The sequence below is a fragment of the Falco cherrug genome, chromosome Z (assembly GCF_023634085.1).
Source record: "Falco cherrug isolate bFalChe1 chromosome Z, bFalChe1.pri, whole genome shotgun sequence".
In the NCBI taxonomy this organism is placed as follows: Eukaryota; Metazoa; Chordata; class Aves; order Falconiformes; family Falconidae; genus Falco; species Falco cherrug.
This window is the reverse complement of record NC_073720.1, coordinates 40591059-40613660: the sequence shown is the minus strand read 5'-3', so window position 1 is coordinate 40613660 and position 22602 is coordinate 40591059. Positions and strand designations below refer to the sequence as shown.

Genomic DNA, 22602 nt, shown 5'->3' with positions numbered 1-22602 from the left:
TCAAAAATTATTTACTTTGTTTTTTGATTTGACATATTATTGTTTTGCTTTTGTACTGTAAAAGAAACTTAATTCCAATTTGAAACACTTTCATAAACTTAACTGTATCGTGCCTCTGAAAGCTCTAGAAACTTTACACCACACCAGACAGCAAGATGTGCCAAGGTACAGTTTGGATTGAAATTCAACATACAGAAATGCTGAGATAAACTAATTATATTACCCATTCATTTACACTCAGGGACCCTGTAATACTACACAAAGAGGCATAGCGTAAGAATCTGAGCAGAACAGATTTGTGGATTATATTTGCAAAATAGATCCCAACATATTGAAGTTCACTCTCCCTTCCTGCATAAGCGTTTTTCATTCGTGTTCTCTCAGGCATACTGTTCTACTTCTGACATGAACCAAATCATATTGCTATTCTCAATTACTTAGAGATATAACAGCATTTAGCACCAAAACAATCTCCCTCAATTTTTTCCATTTTCTCTGGAAGTTATCTTGGACATTTTCCCTAATGTAGAATCACTCAGTAAGCAAGAAGAGAGAGCAGAAATGGTTTTAAAGACAACACCCAGGAAAACTGAGCAACAGCAACATCAGCCTGCAGAACTGATTATTCCAGACTACAGCTGTGGCTTTGACATTATTAATTTACCAACATCTACTCTCCTTTTAAATTGCATCACAGAACTTGCATTCAAAGGAAACAGGCAGGAAACAAGTCGTAATCATGGCTTACAGAGTAAATGTGTCCTAACCCAATCCATGTTCCACCATAAATCAAAACTTCTTGTCAGACTACCAACCACACAGGATCTGTGTCAGGTGAAAATACTTCACACACATATCAACAAGCATAGAGACTTCAGAGTCTGACAGAGACACTCTGCCGATCTGAGGTTTCTGGGATTTCACATCTACCTGAAAAGCAAGAACGCCAGATTCCTCCTACTCCACCTACAGATTAGCTGTGAAAAGAGGATGCTCAGATGTGTTACAATTTCTAACCAACATGGGAGACAGCTAGCATTCAATATAAAATACAAATTAACAGGTTTAAAACACTAGTAAGCAAGCAGCCATTCCTGAGTTTATAGGCCTCACTTAAAACCATGAACTGCAAACAGACTGCTTTTTCACATGCCTGCTGGGTATACATCGTAAGATTTCAGCTCAGCTTCAAAATTATATATTGGAAATCACTGGTTACAATTCTGACAAAGCCACTGGTATTCTCTCAAACACATATATGGTTCTAATCTTGCCTGCTACAGGCTAAATATGAAATCTAATCAGTACAAAGGAAAAAAATAATGGATGAAATCAAAAGCTATAAAGGTAGCCATTAAATGGCAGGAGTATTGCAATGGAGGTACTCTTTCTGTGCACACTTGGGATTACTGCTTCATAAAATAAAATTATTCTGAGGCTCAGACAACTCAGAAGAAGCTCAAATCCCTATGACTTTCTATTCTTTGTCTTCTAAATCACCTTTTTTATTATTATTATAGGGAAGTTTTGTCTAACACCTGAAGAAATCCTGATCAGACAAGAAACAGAACAATCTACAATGAGTCCAGAGCTAAACAAGCAATGGCTGTCCAATACACACAACAGCCTTCTCAACTGGTGACTGCCAAATTTATATATAAATGATTTCAGTTTCTATTCTCAGAGGAGAAAGTCAAAGCACTTCCCCATTATGTGACCATTTTCATTAAAAATGAATAATTTTATTTCTGTGATCTCTCCTCTTCTTCCAAATTTGGCTGGAACTAACTAGCCAGGGTACTGCTGGGAGAAAAAAGGAAAATGGAGACTTGTGCAGATTTCTCTACTTCTTTATAATACCAAGCTGGGGGTGGGGGGTGGGGGTGGGGGTGGGGGTGGGAAGGGTGGGGATATAAAGAGGGGGCATGTCTGAAACCCCTCCAGTGGATTGGTATTACCCGTGTCTACAAAAACAATCAAACCACACAGTTACGTGACAGTACAACAAAACCTCTGCAATCACAGAGTCAAATCTCTGTCTGACACATCATATCAGTGTCACTGTCCCTTAAGTCAGCATCAGCGACACTGGTAACATTTCTGGTATGTGTATTTACCCATTCTCAAAGGCCTCCAAGCATCCATGGTTACTCGGTCAGATTTGAGTGTTTCAGTATTCCTCCTGTTGGTAGTTTTCCCGAGTTCTCATCTGACTCTTCACTGTTTTGGTGGGAACTGGTTAGTTATACCCAGTCCTGCCAAACAAAGCACAGGCAGCCCCCACTGCCTCTTTACTGCAGCTATTTTCAGCGCCCTGTACGGACCCTCTGTTCTTTGGCCTCAACAATCCCCACTTGATAGTGGGGATTCACTCTTCATGGTCTTGCCTCTCTACCTATAGATTTCCAGTACTCTCCAGACTTTCTCCAGCTCTCTCCAACACAGCGTGCCAAAGAGGATACACCTTCTGAGCCCCCACCAAGCAACCATCGAGCCTCTCCTAAGGCTATATTCCTGTTCTCTCAGGACAGTAATCGCCTTTCATTAACAATAGGTCACTGACAACCCATCTTACACGGTCATTAGCTGCATAGACACACCCACACCCTTCACCAGATATCTGCGTACATGCTACTTAGCCAGCTGCTCCCTCACCAGGGTACCATGCATCTTGCTCTGGCTCCTGCTGCAGAGCACATCTCTCTCCCTTCCCCCTCTGAACACTCATCAAGATTGTTTCTCTGTCCTCCAACGTCCTTGTGGGTCCCCCCAGGCTGCCACCTCCCTGCACTGGTTTTCACACCTCTAGTCAAAATGTTGAGTACTACTGCCAAAATCCTGCAAAGTCCACTTTGATGCAGGTTTCCATTTCAACAATAGGTTACTAGATTCCTCTCTGTGGTTTGCGTAATAGGTCTTACAGCTGAGATGAAGATGAATCTTACAGGAAGCACAAAGTGGAATTCACCCAGCCTCTTCCCACTGCCACCGAAACAAATACATAAATCTAGACCAGAATTGTATCAGGAAACCTTCTGCAAAGATAATAAAAATACTAAATTTAGAATAAATTTAAAAAAACAATACCCCCAAAAATGTTGACTCAACTTGTAGGACAAGGACACATTTGTACCTCACACTTACCAAAACAAAACAAAACAAAATTAAAACATTGCCAAAATAATCAATCATACAAAGCAGTCACAGTCTTCAGACAATTCTCCCTCAGGAAGCAGAATTAAAAATGTAGAAAGCAACAGATTAGTAAAATCATACATTTATAAAATAAAAATCAATCTTTATAATTCTTAGACAAGGAAAAAAGAGTAACTTACTATGATTAGATTCTTACATCTTTAACCTGCTTTTTGAAGTAAATCTCTTAATTCAGCATTGACAAACACATACGTCTCCTTAAACTACTTAATCTCATTCACAGTTCCCAACCTCTGAAAGCACTGTGCCATACCAATAGTTTTGCATAATAATAAACATGACAGAATGTGATGCACCCTGGTTTAAAACTCCCACAGACTGAATCGCTCTTTTACCATAACAACACAAGAATTCCCACTACTTTAGTACACAGGCACTTCACAGAACAAACACTAATTTATAATAACCAGCAGTGGGCTAAAAATCCCTTCTTCTGCCACTAACCAAGTTTTCATTCATGAAAGATTTAAGAAAACCGGGACAAGATGCCTCAGTTCAGGTTCAGCCAGTAAACCCTGTATATGCTATAGCATACATACTGGCTCCAGCAGTAAAAATCCCGGTACTTAGAGAGCTAGTCTGTGATACCACCAAAGCGCATCCCTGACTTCTAAGACGTTAAGTACCACCATCTCCATGAATGACACTGAACAGCGTTCTCCGAGAGAGGCACTGAAGAAAACAGCAAGCCACTCTTCAAATGAAACAGGAATTGCAACACTAACACTAACAGAAGGCAGTACGCTTTTGAAGGCAGAGCATTATCTGTTCCTACAAAGATGGAATGGGACTATTGTTTGGCATTCTTATGTCTCCTGCTTAAGTGGAATTAATATTAACTTCTCAATGAAAATTTATTCACTGGGAAAGAATAATGGGTAATTCAGTGGAAGGTCAAAGCACTGCCTAGAAAATTAAAGGAATTCAAATCTTCTGAGATCCAAACGCATTTAGTATTCAATTTAAAGGTTAGCATTAAACTCTTACCAAAAAAAAAAAAGCCCAAAACCAAAACCAAACCAAACTCCCAAAATTAAAACAGCCTCCATTGCAACTAGATAATTTCTGATATGGCAGAGTTCTTTCATAGCCTACCTGAGTAATCAGACATACAGCGCAAACCACCACAGTATTATATGAAATTAGGATCTATGGAGAAATTGTGCTAGTTTATTGTTTTAAGATGGATAAAAATGCTGGTGAGAGACGCACCCAGTTATCATTATAGTCTTGAGAATAAAAATGTTCCACTGTATTTTCATCTGTCAATTCAGATAATAATACTCAAGATAGAAAACAAAATACAATATACAAAATACTATTCCTTTCCACTGATCTATGCCAATACATTAATTTTGATGGCTTAAATTCTGTTTCACGGCAGTGAAAAGGTTATAGATGAAATCAGCCTCCTGTCTAGCAAACCTGTTTCTAACTGATGAGTTTTTCTCTCCATAACCCACTATTTTTCATTGTACAGTAGCAGTGGCAGTGATGGCAGGGATTCAAAATTATTTCAAATGTTTACTAAAAAATGTCAAAAGAAAATACTTCAAAAAAGCAGAAGTCTGATTATCATGAAGTTCTACATTTCTTCTAAAGTAACAGAAAATACTCTCCTGAAGAGCTCATTCATTTGTAAAAAACTGTGCAAATAAAAATATTACTGTTAACTGCATGATGTTTTCATGAAAAACACTGCAAATGCAAAATGACAAGTCCTGAAACTAAGAAAAGCCATACAAGGTTTCTAATGATCCCCTTCAGTAATTGTTTATTCAGTTAATTATAACTCAAGTGTCTGTGAGAAAGAAAAAGGGAAGCAAAAAAGGAAAAAGAAGTAGTCATGGTCTGATACACAGTGTATTACAGTGAATTACAAAAGAATTTTTTTTCTATAAAAGCAAAACATTTATAATATTTTTTAGATAAATTAATCCAAATTCTATAAGTCATATAATAGCGACCCTTTATAAAGGCCCACACAGAGCCCAAACAAACACAAGTGTTCATCAAAGCCACAGCCAAGAATTAACTTCTTATAAAATTAAAACCAAATTAATGTTATTTTATCTATATGTGAACAGTTTTGGGGAAAGGCTATCATATATGCGAGGTATACATAATGTTTCTATACAAGTTGATATTACTCAAACAGAAATGCACGGACACAATTAAAGCTTCATAAAAGATTTAATACATTATATTGCTGATTTTCAATTAACGTTTACCAAACAGAAAACAAAGAACCGCACAACCTTATAAGATTTGCAACCTATGCATAGTATTATGCTGGAAAAAAGCCCCCTATAATTAAACAGCCTGGAAGGTAGGCTCTTTTATTAGGTTTATAATCCACAAACAATACTTTAAAGTGATTTAACATTTTTTTTTATTTCTTATCCTTAACGTTTTAGCTGCTGGCACACTTGAAATTGATTTTATATTTGAGACTTCCTTCAAGCCTCACAGGCAATCCGGGTTCACCCTCCCAGTAGGGCAAAGGTGAGCAGAAGTCTGGCAGTGGCTGGCAGACTGACCTGCAGGCATGACCAGACCATCAGTTCAGCAGGTCTTCAGCCTGATGTTGTCCTCATCCTCTTCTGCTTCTTGACCCATTTCCTGGGTTTCTTGGGAGATGTGTAGTAAGAACATAGGGAGTGGGACAAAGCAGGAACAGAGCAGTAAAAGGAAGGCAGACTTACGAGATCCTTGTGAATCTCATGAAAATCAGGTTCCATGTGAGCTTGTGCTTGTGTAATTTCTTACAGGTTCTATTCTCCAATGTAACAGGGGGATCACAGTCCTGTGGCTGTCTTTAGTGCACCACACAGACTCCCAATGCCAGGCTCTCTTCATTTAACCAGTCCTGGCTTCAGACCAGACCCAGCTCCCAGATCCTCTCTCATGGAAGCTCTTCCCCATAGCAGCACTTTCACGTTCACACTTAAAACCTTGCACTCACCAGTCACTTTTTAGGGCGGCCCTGATGCCAGTCAGAAGACCCATCTATCCCTTCCTCAGTTTCTCCATGATGCTGCACAATAAACTGGCTACAGATTACAAAACACACCCCAAAATCCCATGGGAAAAGCCACGAGGAAGCCACATTCAAGAGCCACACATGGGTTGTGCACGGGACATGCACAGGACCTAGAAAGGCCATTTCGTCTCTGGCAAGGGATGTGCCTATTCTGTAAGGAAAGTTGTACTAGCCACTTCGGTGCCAGGCTTCCTAAATTCACTTTCAGTCATCTCCAAACACATACTAACTGTATTGTGAAAGTGAGTAGACCAGACACCCTGCCGCTTTGAATCATACAAGAAACTGAAAAGGCTTTAAATTTTAAAACACCTGGAGCTGATGCCCTTGTACACCAGTGTAGCAGGGACCACAGGGCATCCCATCCTTCACCTGCCAGGTGCTGAGGCTGGGACAGGGGAGGAGGTACACAATGCAGTTACAAATCATACAAGGGAAGATACTCTGTTTGTCTGTTGTAACCTTACAAACTGCACATTTAATACAAGAGATTCTATAAAAACATCCAAACATCACACGCATCATATGACTCAAAAGTTTAGTTCCTTCCCAGTGTACAGAATCCATCTACTTAGTTATCATTTCTTTTATAAATGATGCTCCTGCTTGGCTTTACTCCAGCACTGATTTCTTCTAAATTCTGCAACCTGTCTATCGAACTTTGCTGGTTCTAACAAGACCATGCAATAAGAAAAAAACTATGACAGAAAGCAAAAGATTAAGCATAGCAGTAACTGCACAAGAGCACTTCTTAAACACAGAAATGCAAATCCAGTGATGGCAGTTCCTTGAAAGGGCATCTTCCCATCTACCTAATAGCTCCAAGGGGAAGTTAAAAACATAGCCAGAAAACAAAGCTACATGGTGCCTCTTCTATCCCAAAAGTATATGCAGGATTTCATTACTGTTTTTAATATTGATGTGTTAATGTATTGATCTTTACATTCTGTCACTGCAGACAAACTGAAGAATGCTCCACAAGAAACTCTTACAATGCTTCTTAATGACAACAATACTGACTAAACTGTGTGGAAACTTAGAAATAAATGAAACAGTAATTAAAAGTGTTTGGAAAGTTCTGTGCATTATCTGAAGAAATGCATCCACATTGTTAAAGGCAGGCAAATTAAAACACCTCAGTCTTTTATGTGGAAACAGCTATATAACTATTGATTTAGAACATTTTTTCCACCCTATACATTCCCATAAATATGATCTAGCTAGGAAACAATGTTGTTTTTTTTTTTAATTCTCTTAAGCTTCATAAACTTGTTATTAGAGGAGAACAACCTTCAGTTACTCATAATGAAAAATATGTTACTAACTCCCAAATTGCCTTAAAATGGCTGCCCAGAGTCCAAATTTACTAGTTTCTGGGTTTGGGATGTGGTTTTCTTTGTTGGTGGTAGGTTTTGTTTGTTTGTCGTTACTATATTGCCAAATAGATTGCCTAACAAGAAAAGAAGAAAAAAAAAAGAAGAAAAAAAAAAAAGGAAAACCAAAACCAAAGAAGCAATTTCTTCTAGCAAGAACAGAACCATAACCACCAACATGAGGTAAAGAGACAGAAGAGTATAAAGTCATTTTGCCTGAAGAAAGATTTGAAGAGCACTACTTATAAAACAGTCTACCTACTCAGCATGCTTGTTCTCTTACAGATTTCTTTGGGTGTATTTTTTCCCCAGCTTTAAGAAAGTGTACAAAATTTTAAGTTTTCTTCGCTTTTGAGCTTACAAAGAAGTTGAAAAAGCCATTAAGCAATTGAGCTGTTCTGAATTGAAAAGGGTGTAAGTGTGCCAAGAGTATGGTATAGAGACTACAATGAGAAAAAAAAAGTTAAACAGATTTTGTCTGAGAACAGTACAAAAAAAGGAAACGTGGAAACTTAGACAGCAAATTTGCTTTCAAATAGAATATGGGCATAACCTTCAGAGATGTCCACAATGCCCCAGTGCCACCTCAGCTCAGTTCCCAAGAACGCCTTTAACGGTAACATACACATGGATTAAATCCTAAGAATAGACCTCCAGTTTATTCTAAAAAAAATGTTACTCCACTAAATTGGATACAGTTTTGTGTCACTGACAGGATTATAGCAGAGCTACAGAGATTTAAATCAGACTCCTCTAGACTGTTTTTTCCTCATTAATGAATACTGTTGCTTCTACATTCCATGAATGATGAAAACCATTGTTTGAGACTTGGCTAGTTATGTTAGAGGCAGAGCAGTGAGACCTGCTAAGTCAAAGGATCTTTGAGACTCTCAGATAGTTTCTATTTCTCAATCATGTACTTTTTCAAATTCCCAAGGATTTGTAATCCTGAGATCCCCAGGAACAAAATCCCACTTAGGGAAGATATAGCTAAACTCAATGCTGTTGATAATACCCTTCACTTTCACTAATTTTCAGCTCAGAGATTTTGGATGTCGCGGCTCAAAAGCATAGTCTCAGCTGCTCTCCAGGGCTTCCACAAAGTGATGCTCTGCTAGCTTATTCATTGCTCAGACAACGCCAGCGTGCTCGTCACTATGGGGCATTTCTAGAAACTATTCTAGAGCAATCAGTTAGTGAAAACGTAAACAGAAGCATACAATAACTACTATCAAAATCAACTAAGTGGTAAAAAAGGTCATCTCCCACTTGTCAAGAGGATTATCAATGCATTATTTCTGCCCTTACTCTCCCAACATTGAAGCAGCAATGTCACCCTAGTTTTGTTGTTGTTGCTCTATCTAGAAAGAAACAAGTCGAAAGGCACTTGGAAATATTTTTTATTTTCAGGTATTTGTAGCACTTTTCACACAATACACACACAGTTAAACCTTTGCACAAGCTTCGGTGAATTTAGCCAAAAGTCATGGAAGAGTGTGAACTGCCTTAATAGTAAGTCTGAGGCACCAGGCAGTTGTCATTTTAATTACATGTTTCTATTTATTGAAACGCTAATGTTATCCCAAACCTTTGTAGGTTCCTGGAAGTCACAAACTCTGCACCTGAGCTGTCCTACCATTCCACCACTATCTCAGTGACTTCTGATCTGGGTTACATATGCAGCAACAAGAACATCAGGAACTTATTACCAAACTTGGAAACAAAAACCAAAAACAGATGTTGACGGTTCCCTGGCATATTCTCCCTGATGTGCCTTCAAACTCTTCAAAGCTACAGTGTGTCCTCAATCTCCTCAAACTAACACAGCACGGGAAAAGCACAGCAGTCACGAAGCACAACCAACAGGCAGACCACCAGTACAGCAGGTAACTTCTCTGTTCCACTGAACAGGCTTCCACATCAGAAACCATCACTGTGGCAGTCTTTTGGGTCACCTCACCAGAGCAACCAACCCAGGCCCACACACTATCTTCTCCTCCAGTGCTACACATCTGGAAACATCTGGCAAATTAATGGATTTTGCACAGCTGTCAAAAGCAGGAAAAAGATCTTAAAGAGATAAAATATATCAGTATCTGCTGTATACCTCTTACAGAAGTGTTGGAGACTACACAGTTTTTCAGCTCTGACTCAAAACTTAGCCTCTTTTTTCAGCAAGAACATTGAGGAAGGGAAGGAAAAACAGTATGTACAACCTTCTAGACCATTAAATACTTGCAAGCAAAACACATCCAAGGAACCAGCTAATTCAATGACATGCTGTACAGTAATTTTCTCAGTTCTGAGTAGTACTGAAGCCACAACACCAGTTCTACACAACTGCAATCACACCATTTGCAGTTGAAATCTCACCACTCAATGGAGTCAGGCATGATGCCTAATTGTGGTTTGGTCCTGGGCAAGTACAGGCTGTGATTACTCAACAGGCAGCACTGCCTGCTTTGCATGCTGAAGGTTATTACTGCGGGGGTAAAATGTGCAAATGTGCGTATATGATAAAGAACATAACGGAATTCAGGATTACAGAGACAACAATATTCTACAGAAATAATGTTAATCAGCCTTCAGTTACTACCAAGCGTTTGCCACAATGCCAGATTTAACCACACACTGCCAAGTCTTTAGTATGAAGAGACAAAGATGTATTTAGATGCAGTGGGTCACTGGCTCCAAACTGTGGACTGTGAAGTTACTTCTATCACAATGGTGAACTATCTGCCAACTTTTAAGCTCTAAGGTTTTCCCATTAACCCAGTCCATGACTTTCCTACAATTTCCAAGCGATATTTTTTTCTGAAACATGTTTCTAGATTGCACACCAGGCACAAACTCACTGAACTCTCTCTCCATGTGTCCTCCACAGGTTCAACAGATCCTTTACAAAGGCATTTTTTCCTAACCTTGAATCCTTGCATATAAAAATCTGATATTACATCATTGCTTTTTGTTGGAGAACACGCCATACATACTGGGAACTCGTGAATGGGGCTACATTTAGAATCAGAATTAGCCTTCTCAAGACAAAGAACAAATGGAAAACATGATGACGTAACTTATAAACCAGATACAGATGGGAGGGAAGAGAAGAACGAAGAGGATTAAATTCTCACCACTGTCATGGTTTAACCCTGGCCAGCAACTAAGCCCCATGCAGCCGCTCGCTCACTCCCCCCACAGTGGGATGGGGGAGAGGATCGGAAGAGTAAATGTGAGAAAACTTGTAGGTTGAGATAAAGACAGTTTAATAGGGAAAGCAAAACCCATGCCTGCAAGCAAAGCAAAACAAGGAATTCATTCACCACTTCCATGGGCAGGCAGGTGTTCAGCCATCTCCACGAAAGCTGGGCTCCATCACATGTCAACAGTCACTTGGGAAGACAAATGCCATAACACCGAATGTCCCCCCATCTCCTTCCCCCAGTTTATACACTCAGCATGCCAACCCATGGTGTGGAACCCTTTGGCCAGTTTGGGTCCTGACTGTGTCCCCTCCCAATTTCCTGTGCCCCGCCAGACCTCTTGCTGGCAGGGCCCAAGAAACCGACAAGTCCTTGATCTACTATAAACATCTCCCAGCAACAACCAAAACCATCCCTGTGCCATCAACATTGTTCTCCCACCAAATCCAAAACACAGCACTGCACCAGCTACTGAGAAGAAAATTAACTCTGCCCCAACCAAAACCAGGACAGCCACACACAATTGAAAGGCATTTAAAATATGAAGCACCCATGTAAAACTAGAACAGATACACACCAGATCCAAAATAAAACCTGTACATGACATTACCATTCAGACCTTGTCACAAGTACCACGCACACGTGAATGGAGCTGAAGGTTGACAATGCTATGCCTTAGATGAAGGAATTCAATTTTCACTGCTGTGCTTAGGGACAGAGAAAATAAAATTACAACTAGTACACAGAAAGATTTCCTGTGAGGTACCTGGGGCTGAGTCTGAAGAATCTGCAATCATAATGATAATTCTGGAAATAGAAATACAAGCAGTGTTATCATCCCGAGTTCCCAGACAAAAACTGGTAACAATACCACTGTCATCTCATAAAATGCAAATTGGAATTGGAGTATTTTCATTCCATCTTTGCTTCTGACACTCAAATGCCTCCTCACAAGTGAAAGTGTCAAAAATCTCATCAGTCCTCTGTGTCAGTGCTTAGGAAGCTACAAACATCAGCAAGAACAGATCTGGGAGCCACTAAAAGAGAATTCAGAAACTACTGCCTGTGGGAAAAGCATATCACAGCTGATGAGCAACAGAACAAACGAAATTTCTAAGGCTTTAGTCTCTCCTCAGCAGAAAATGGCTTCCAGATTTCCACCCTTGAAGCTTAAGATGTTGATCCATAAATTTTCTTTAGACAGCACTGCAGCCAGAAGCTTCGCACTTTGGATAATAAAAGCAAGGTGGAGGTCTTTAGGGGGATTCCTTCCTCCTGGTAAAAAAAGGTCATATTTCATGAATGTTGTTCTTAAATAGCTGTTTTAGACAGGGATCTTAGTGTGTCTTCAAAACATTCAGTTAATAAACAAGCATATAAAAATAAAAGAATAAACAGACCAGAAATTATAACAGTCTAAATAAAAAATATTCAGGTACAATAGCGAGTGCTTTTTATATTGTATGCTATGTCCTTGTTACGTATTTGGTATTGGCTTGGCTTGCTTACAGCAAGTATGAGATAACCCACTAGCATGCTGTGTCATCAAAACACACCAGATGGATGCTCCAATTACACAGTCTCTTCCGTTCCCCACTCCTCTCCTCCAAACAGGATGTAACTTTTAAAGAGCAATGACAGGCACCAACATGGGAAGTCTCATGTTGATATCTACTTATACTTACCAAATTATAATCACTGCTCCACTACCTTAGTCAAAACTAATGGTAAAATTTGGTCTTGAAGTTGAAACCATGTACAGAACTGTACTGCTGCAGTGCTTGTGAGGCTCCAGAAAAGTCTGGATTGACCAGGGTGAACACAGAACTATCCACAACTGAAAGCCTCAGGAAGTTTGATTTTCTCCTGAATAATCCACTCCGGCCACCAACCTCATGCAGGCCCCCCCCACAATGCCTTAACAGGTGACTGATACTTTCTTGCATTTTCAACATCCCGATTTGTCTTCTTAGTGAATAAAACCCCATGAAACATTAACTACGCTTCTCCCTTTCCCTTATTCTCCCCCTTATGTGCACATGTCACCTTTAGACTGCTGCCACTGGATACACTGACCACAAGAGTGGTGCAAGGCCTCTTCCTCATGGGAAGTGGCACCAATGGTGGGTTTCCAGCAAGCTGCAGCAACAGACCACTGCCTCACATTGAGCGACTCCCACCTGCAAGCAGAGTCTGCCTTCCTAAAACCCACCAGCATTTCAGCCAGGTCTCCCATGCTGTTCAAACGAAATAAGCAATTATAGGTGCCTTCACAGTACACCACTTCATAGCTGAAAGCTTTAATGACTTTGTGTTTGCAAACACGTCTTCTATCCCTAGCATGAACCCCCCCCAGGTGCCAGGTGAAAACCAACAAAATCCACCCAGAGACTTCATTGGATTCTTTAGAGCCACTAAAGCAGTGAGTTTTACCCTGTTATCAGGTATGCCCACTATTCAGCACCTCACTACATGTGAAAAACCAACATAGAAAGGTTGCCACCAAGGTTTGTATGCTAATATGTCATAATAACTGTGTGAGATATGGCAAAAGGCCATGAAGCTGGAAGATTCCTGTCATATACTGGAGAGGGGGAAAGTCTGCAACAGCAGAGTAAGTAAAATGACAGTAGATATGCACCTAGTCGGAAGACGTTAGTCTTCAACGAGGTGTATCTGACTTTTTGACACACTAAGCATTAACAAATCTGACAGAATAATATAAAAATGGAAGATTAACAGCCAGCTTTTTTGTGTACTGTCATTAAGACCTTGCAGTTCATATGGTTACTAAACTTTCAGATTGACTTTAAACATATTTTAACTGACTCAAAAAGTATCTTCCTCTTCCATGCATCACAAGAAGCCCAGAATTATTCAACCCCACCCTGTGAATTCCTTCCTGGGCATTTAATGCTCTGGCTTCAGGCGTAAGACACCTACAAAATCAGAGTACATATCCTCAGTGTTTACAATGTCCAATGGCCCTAAAGTCACTGTTCTACACACTCGGTCGTTTGAAAACCCATGGCTCTTGGACAGGCAGTTGAGAAAGTCTTCCTTTTCCAAATAAATGAAGTGCTGTTTCTTAATAAAAAAGAAATTCTTACCTTACTGCTGTTTCTGCTGTTCTGTTACCCAGAGTGTACCTAGTGTATGTATACAAACCTGCACCACAGCATCTGTGGATGCCACAGGTTACAAGACCGAAACGCAGAGATTAACACTGCAGATCAAAACCGCGTTGTGAACTGCTCACGTTTCAACACTGTTATATACTGGAAGGGAAAAAAAATCAAATATATCTTTGGACCTCTACCTAAGAAGTCATTATCTTCATGGATAAAGGTGCTGAAGAAAAAGCATTTCCCAAAAGATCTGAATTCACATACCAGAAACGTGACATATAAAAATTGCCTTTGCGCCATGCACAAAAAGTGCTGTTAAGTCGCACTTTTTAACTCCTAGAGAATCACCAAAGGACAACCATTTCAGGAGCAGAGAACTATCAGTTTTTTTGAAAATTGACTGTCTATAGAAATATTAACAGCATAAAAAACAGGATTGTGGTTTTCGTATTTACTTTTCACACAACTGTATTTCTGCACTGCCACTCAGTTCCAAATGCCTCTAGTGGCCATCAGAAGGTCATTATCCTGAGGGGGGTCTGACAGAGAATCAGATCTCCTCTAGGAAATGTTTTGTTATTCCTGGTCGACAACAGCTAACAATTGGATCCCAGCGCAGCAGAAGACCTCAGCTCTGTGTCACCTGCAATAAGTAATGTAACCCAGCGAGTTACCTGATAAATTACTGAGACTACTTTTTATCTAAAATAAGCAGTGATAGTGATAAAATAAGGCAGCTTATAGACCTCCGATCAATTTATTCTTCTCCTCTCCTTCCAGCTTACGCATTTGGCTTTCCTTAAGACAAAAATTTTGTTCAAGAGGCTGGGATATCTTGGCTCCAAACTCAGACATAATCGTCAGTCACTAACTAGAGATACAAGTTCTTTTCAATAAAATAGTTAACTTGAATCCAGAATGTTTCAACGTATTGTCTATCAAAACATTAAATGTGTGCAGCTCCTAAAATATACATGTTTTCTGTAGCATTAACTGCCTTTAAATTTGCATTCAAACACAGCTTGACCTAAGCTGAAATAAAGACATTCAGTCTTCATAGTTTTCCTAGGTAGCAAAATAAAAAGATATGTGAGAGTGTGTGAAGTCCCTAACTCAACTTTCACTGGAACTAAACCTGCTGATTCCAAATACGATACTGCACTCAAACTACAACCCAGTAAAACTGCCCAACTTGGACAAGACTTTAGAGCTAAGCAGTCAGGCTAGTTCTCATAAGGCTGTAGTTAAAAGTCTAAAACCTGGATGTTGAAGCTCATGCAGAGTCAAAATTATTAAGTACGGCACTGTCCCCTCATACCGATGCCCAATTTCTTGCCAAGAAGGCACCAAGCTCAAATGTCTCTCCCACGCTCCTCACAGCCCTAGCATGGTCCTGCATAAAGAAACTTTCAAGGACTTTGGGATTTTGTCACTGTTATGAAACAAAATTAAGCATGCCAAAATCTGAATGATGTCACGGCAATCTCGTAAGTGGATTACATTAATCATTTATTAGCAAGGGAAGGTAATTCTTGAGTGAGAGCAGAACCCTGAGTTCATACTTATTTATCACTCTGGGACAAAAGGTAAAATAGCTGTGGATATCATAAATACAAAAGAAATTTGTGGAAAGGGTATGTAAAACGTCCACTGAAAATGCAATGTAATTATAAAGCTACAGACTGGTTTTACACTGACTTTTTTATTTAATACAAGTTTCTGTCAGCTCTCCACAAAGTCACTGGAGGAGATTTTCTTCATTAGGTAAAAGGTGATTGCACAGCACGTAATTATTAGGAACGCTGCTTAATAAATCTTTCATTTAAAAAAAATAGTGTTCTAATTTTGAAACTGTTGCAACATAATTTAACGCAAGAAAATGTTCTCTAAATTCCGGATATTACTTTTCTCCAGTTTGATCACTTTAAAAATCAAATTTAAAAAAAGAAAAAGGAAAAAAAAAATACCAGATTACTAGATAAGCTAATACAGCAAATACACCTGTATTTCAGCCTGTTCCTGGGTGGAATGATTACAGTAAGACGGACTTAAAAGCCAGCACACATCTGGAGGTAATTGCCATTTCCCTTGAACTGTAGATGCTCTTCACTCCAACATCCTATTGCCCCAGCAGTGGCGGCAGGGAGCAGCTCTCTGCACGGCAGTTCAGCCAGCAGAGGAGGAAGGCAGGCTGGAGGAAGGCTTGCCTCCAGCAGCCATGCCCATCCTGAGGGGTGGTAAGCTAAAACTTCTCCACACTCTTGTGTCTGAAACCCACAAGAGGCACGGCACTTTGGTTTCAGAGCTTCATGCTTTAATTAAGCCAAGAGCTGCAAACACGGCATGTGCATCCCTTGTATTAGTCACCCAGTTTGAGCTGAGCTTAGATCAGATGGCATTTAGGGATCATTTCCAACTCAAGTTACTCTATGATCATAAAAAAGCTGGTGTAAGAAAGCTGTTAAGAGAAAAGAAGAAAAATAACCTCAGCTCCCCACACACATCACACAAAGCACACCAACTGCCTCTTCCAACAGTGGAAGCAGCACTCACCCTCTCAAAATTCACCTGACACAGCCAACATACAGAAAACTACTGGGTTTGCCTGTTCGTATTTCAAGACCGTTAGTTAAAGCATTCTGCTTACATTAGCCTGGGGAAGACCTAGAGCAAGGGCTTTTACTCTCCACTTCCTCCCCTTGCTCTGGCAGAAGCTTTTTCAGATACTACTCTCAGTTGTTCTTTTAAAAATGTTTTTTTCTAATTTAAATTTATTTAGTCTGAAGAAGAGTTACATTTAAGGTTTCCAAAGCACCAAGATTTCAAACATGATCAAAGCCCCGTCAGTACAGACGCTATAGAAATACCTGGTAACAGTAACACTGTCAATGAGAATTGCAACTTATATATCAGAATAAATAAAATTCTAAAATCCAGAAATAAAACCTAAGCATATGTTCGGAAAAAAAAGTCACATTCTTGTATGTTTCAAATCTTTCATTATGTTCTGATTTTTTCCTCCTCCTGTTTAAAATTACCTTCTTCTACCCCAGCCCCTAAGCCCTTGCTCACCCAAATACCCACCAATTTTTGTGAAAAGTGTGTTTCTTGTAAAAAAAAATAATTCTGAATTACCACCAGAAGAGCAACAATCAGAAACCGTTTCACTTAACGTACAAAAATGAAAGTAACTGCAGATAAACAAAATTATTTATCCAGATCAATATAGGGCACCAAACCTGTATCTCCTCGGTATTGAACCAGTACCTTAGCCACCCATATAAAGGCAGTTCTTCCCCTGATACATGTTCATAGCACGGAAAAAATAAAGTGAGTTTATGTAGGCTGGTTGCTCAATCGATCTTGGTAGCAGGTGGCCAAGTTTGGTAGAGTCCATAGCCCCGCTGCCATGGTGTTTTCCTGATCCATGCTCACCTTTTACGGTTTGAAGTTTGAATATCAAATTCAGCAGAGATACTCTTGATGGAGAAAAAGGGTGCCACAGAGGTTCAGAAGAGTTTAATTAGTTGAAAAAAGAAATTACTACTAAAAGGATTCAGCCCAAATTCCCAGGATGTACTTCTCATCTGTCACATTCACCCACAGACTTTTAATGAAGTCTCTCACTCCCTACTCTCACATTTTCCTCAGAGAGGTGACAACGTGGTCATCTTCTTACAGAAAGTCATTTTTGTTGAAGTGCTCATTAAAAAGAAAGAAGCAAGTAATGCTTAATTGCTGGCTTATAAGCAAGATTTGACAGACCATATAGATAATCCAATAACATGTTGGACAGCCTGGAGGGAGGGTACCTGTCTAAAAAAAATAAATTAAACACTTAATGTTCTGAAATGATTGGCTAAATGTCACAGAACACCTCCTCCTCCTTTCACTAGGCAGAGGCTCCCAGTGTGGTCTACCTCACCTAGACTATTTATTGGTTTGAATACTTGTAATCCACTTCTTTCACGTTTACTTGACGATGCACAAAAACCTCACTGCTTATTCATAAACAGTTGCTTATACAGACTTACTGGATGATGGAAATTTCTCCCCGTAAATACTTGTAATTAGACAGAACACAGCACAGGACATGATCTTGTAAGGACAACATGACAGACCAGGTGAGATTTCACCTTCCCAGCAGCATCTCCCTATTGGCTCCTGGGAAGCAGGTTTGTACTCCCATTCCCACTCCTCCTCCCACGTCCAGATGGACCTTTTGCAGCAGAAAGGGGCTAGCATAAAAACACCATCCTATGGTCCTAGAGTATCCTCAGCTAAATTCTCTGTCATCTACATTATGTCATGTATCCATTATGCTGCTCCTGTACTTATTAATTCAGAATTAGGACAAGTATTGTAATCATTATTTGCCTGCATATGTGAAAGTGGCAAATAAAGATGTTTCCCCAGGCTCCTTCAGTAAAGCAACAAACGTAACAACTTTTTTAGAACACAGTCTCATGCAATGGAAACAAATACTATGACACTGCTCTGAGCAGCTGGCTTACCAGATTAATCAATACTTTAAACCAAAAACAATCAATCTGTTTTTCAGAAACCTCTAACCCCTATACAATATGTATTACAGAAAAACTATTAGAAATAAATGAGCAGAGGGTTGTTTGCTAGATGTCTGATTATGCAGGAATCTTCACCTTCTGTGAAACCAGAAAAACACATTTACGAATGCATTACCAGAACATCAAAGCTTGACTTAAATCTACAATAATAGGCTCTTGTTTGAAGTTAAGCTTCAATTAACCAAGCTGCACTGCCTATGGACACCGTGCATTAACCTATCCTAAGCACCTGTATTTTTTTTGGGGGGGTGGGGTGGGGCGGTTATTGTTTTTTTTTTGGGGGGGGGGATATAAGAGAAAAGTCTGACATCTAATTCATAATCTCATATAAATCCAGAACAGCTATGATCAATAGCAGGCAATTTGTGTGCAGCTGGAAAGGAGATTCCATTTCTTCGCACCCACATGGCTTTCATGTCAGCTCTAGCACCGGTAGGCACAACTTACAAAAAGAGAATGTTAACCACCTTTCAAAGATGCATATAATCCTCATATTGCAGGCTTTTAAAGTTTAAGAACATAAGCAGTGCATGTGACTGTGGCTTAAAATGATATCAAAGAAGTCAGCAGCCAGTTCCTGGTCCAATCAAAATCTACTCAAATGTCATATGCAAAGAACTCAGGCTTCTGGGTAGTTCTGCTTGTAAGACAGGTGAGACAAACTTTAGCCTCAAAATTCGTAGCCACTGATTTCAAAGCATTATGGAGTCTTCACATCCATGCGGACCAAACAAGATGTTCAGGCTTACCTCTAAAAATCCACACTCACTTTCCTTGCCCCACAAAAATAAGGGCACAATGGACTACACCAAGATTTTCACCTCTGACATCCACCACCCCATCCAGCATAAAGAAAATTTTTCTCAAGCATTACTTCCTATGGATTAAACACATGAAGACAGTTTTAATAAATCAAAAATCGGGAATGCATTTACACTCTTCCCAACAATACAGTAGGATTGCAAACTTACCATAAACAAATGACTGAGAATTAAATTATTAACTCAAGAAATTGTGAAAATTCAGTAACCAAAAGAGCTTTGTATCCTAAAAAGCTTTGGTGTCTCTGCCTCCCCTCCAACACACCAAAACTATCTTTTTCTATCTACCTAGACGTACCAAGTCACCTTCTCAGCATTCTTACATTTTATAACCCAAAGGGCTAATGAGTGAATACCTTTATTTTAATAGCGTTCCAAAAGGATGGCCTTGCATCCGTTAGAAGAGAACACAGTAGCCAGAAAATGTGCTATTTTAAGTGAGGACAATGCATTAATGTAAGATAAAAGTATTGCTCCAAGCTATAACTAGAAACATCCAAGAAAACTTAGAGCAATATGATTCATACTACACTGCCAACCTTGAACGGCCATTACTTTGTGGAAACAGTTTGGCCTAAAAGCTCATAGATCTCTCAATCTCAGATCACATTTTCCAACCAAGGCAAGTTGTCTTTCACTCAGGTTTGTATTTCACTCATTAGACATCCACAATGTCTGTCCCAAGGTGCTTTAGAATGCTAAATTTTCTGCTTTTGCAGAGTTTCCTGTAGTCTTCTATTATTGTTTACTGGACACTAAATTTTTCAATACAAATACACACAGATGCACAGAATTCACCTGTAACTGCTCTCCCTTACTCCCAAACAGTGTTTCCAGGCAGTGTACCCTTCCCCCACCACCATTACAGCAAAAGGTAAACACACACCTCACTTTTGGTTATCTGCATATCACTAGAACATAGCACCTAGAGAATAAAATTATTCTACATCCCTGTCGTTGTTTGGGAAAATCAGGCATCATGTGCTTGTTCCTACCACAGGCTGCAAAGGCAGGTGCAGCCAGCCTGGGATTTAACAGCAATGCAGCAGAACCCGGAGTACTGTGACTGGAATATTTTCCAGGAGAACTTGGTTGGGACCTCATGGGCTGCAGTCGCAGAGCAGGTGCAAAATGGCAGCGACATGAGCATACTCTTCTCAGTGGGCACAACATGATGCATGTCAAAGACAAGAGAAACGCTCCATGCCCCATCTGCTGCCCTACACCCACATTAGCTCACTCCTAATACACACAGAGTCAGGCAAACATCTCTGCCTCCTAGCTTCTCAGCAGCTATGAAAACGGCTGGATCTGCAACGTGCTCTCTCTCAAGCAAACTGCAATCCCACAGCCCAAAAAAGCTGCAACAGGGAAAAGCAAAAAGATGTTACAGTTTTCCAGCCTAGGCCCAAGTTCCCATCTCTCTTAAAAGGCTGATTTGTCGATGATGGCAAACAAAACGAGTCTTGGTAAATTGCTCCTATTAACACTGATCCTTCCAGAACGCAGCAGCACATATGGCTGCACTGATCACGACTGCGATTTAGGCAATCACGGTATCAAACTGCTTTTCCGGGAAGAAAACATGAGGATGCCTTCCGTTCCCCGAAACCAGTAGGTGATGGCAGCAGATGTCACCTCCCCCCGAGGCCTGGGCGGGAGGGCAGAACGGACAGCTCGGGCACCCCGCAGAGGGGACGAGAAGACCCAGGCCCCGCTGGGTTCCCTTCTGCAAAGCGGGACGCGGCCGCAGCGCCCGGCACCGCCTGCTGCGGGGCAGGGCTGTGCTCCGTCCCGCTGCCACCGCCACCGCTCCATCGACCACTGCGAAACACACGCACGCACACACAGCCCACCGCGCCTCTCCCTTCCCAGCACTGAAAAGACGCGGGGGGGGACGGGGGGGGCGGATTAAAAACATCACAACCAGCAAACCCAGTGCACCAGGGTACGCACAGCTCCAGCCACTATTATTCCACGCGTGCCCCGCCAACATTACATGACATAATTAAATGGATAAAAAGAGCGATAGCACGTAGCTGCCCGCCGGAGGCTGGAGCCGAGGCATCCATGCAGGCGCTGGCGCCGCTCCCCGCAGCCCGGGGCAGGTGCGGCGCCTCCCTCCGCCCGCGGCGCGCCGCAGCCCCCGGCCGCAGTCCCCGCTACCGGCAGGCGCAGCGAGGGCGGGAGTGCGCTAGCCGCCCCCCCCCCCCCGCCCGTCACCTCCACCCCCCTCGCCCGCGGGCCCACCGGCCTCCCCGCCACCCAACGGCGAGGCGGGAGGGGACGGACCCCGCCGACCGCTCCCGGCCGCGGCCCCTCCGCACCTGGTGCGGGTCCGCGCCGCCTCCTCAGCACGCAGGGCGGCTCCGGCGGGGGGTGGCAGCGCAGCGCGGGGCCAGCAGCCCGGCAGCCAGCCGCTCCTCCCGCGGCCACCATCTTCCTCCTGCCGCCGCCAGCACCGCCCGGCCCGGCCCCTCCCGCCGCGCCGCGCCGCACCGCCCCCCGCGTCAGCACCGCCCGCCCCGCCGCGCCGCTCCCTCCGCCCCGCAGGCCGCGGGGAGCCGGGGCGGGGAGCGGCGGTAGCCGGGCGGCGGCCCCAGCCCTCCCGGAGGCGCCCGGCGCCGAGTAGCGCCGCTTTTCGGGCGGCGCGGAGGCAGCTCTTGCCCGGGTAGCACAGAGCGGGGAGGCGCCGCAGGACACGGACCTCCCCTGTCGCACGGTCCCGCAGACGCGGCTTGCCCCGGCGGGGAGGGCCGGGCTGCCCCCGCGGAGCTGCCGGGTGCCGGGTGGGTGTGCCGGGGCTGCCTGTGAGGCGGAGGAGCCTCCCCGCAGCGTGCCGCAGCCCGCGGGAGCTGCGCCCGCTGTACAGTTCTCAGCGGTGCCTCGTCCCTGGCAGAGGGCTGCTTGCCCGCATGTGTGCACACGCACGCACAGCGCTAGCTCTCACGCCGCTCCTGTAGCCCAGGCTGCAACAGCCACTGTAACTGCTTCTGCACGCTGCCGCTCTCCGTGCGCCCCTGCCTCACGATGCCACCACGCACACAAACAAAATCCCAAATCCTCAAGACAGTGCTTTGCATTGTATGGTCGTTAAATCAATACGGCTCGACGCTCATAACCTAAAGGAACTAGCAGAAGAAATACACCTTCCCCACCCCCACACCCCCAGATTAGTACCTAATGACCAGGGGTCCTCAAACTACGGCCCGCGGGCCAGATACGGCGCCCCAGG

General features: G+C 42.2%; 1 protein-coding gene across 2 annotated transcripts in view; it reads right to left on the bottom strand.

Moving 5' to 3' along the window:
• APBA1 (amyloid beta precursor protein binding family A member 1) overlaps positions 1 to 21844 on the bottom strand; it is a 90106-nt gene extending 68262 nt beyond the window's left edge. For both annotated transcript variants that reach the window (XM_055699129.1, XM_055699130.1), the window contains exon 1: positions 21695 to 21844. The gene's annotated coding sequence lies outside the window, so the exon portion shown is untranslated. The remainder of the gene's footprint in view (positions 1 to 21694) is intronic.
• Positions 21845 to 22602: the final 758 nt, after the last annotated feature.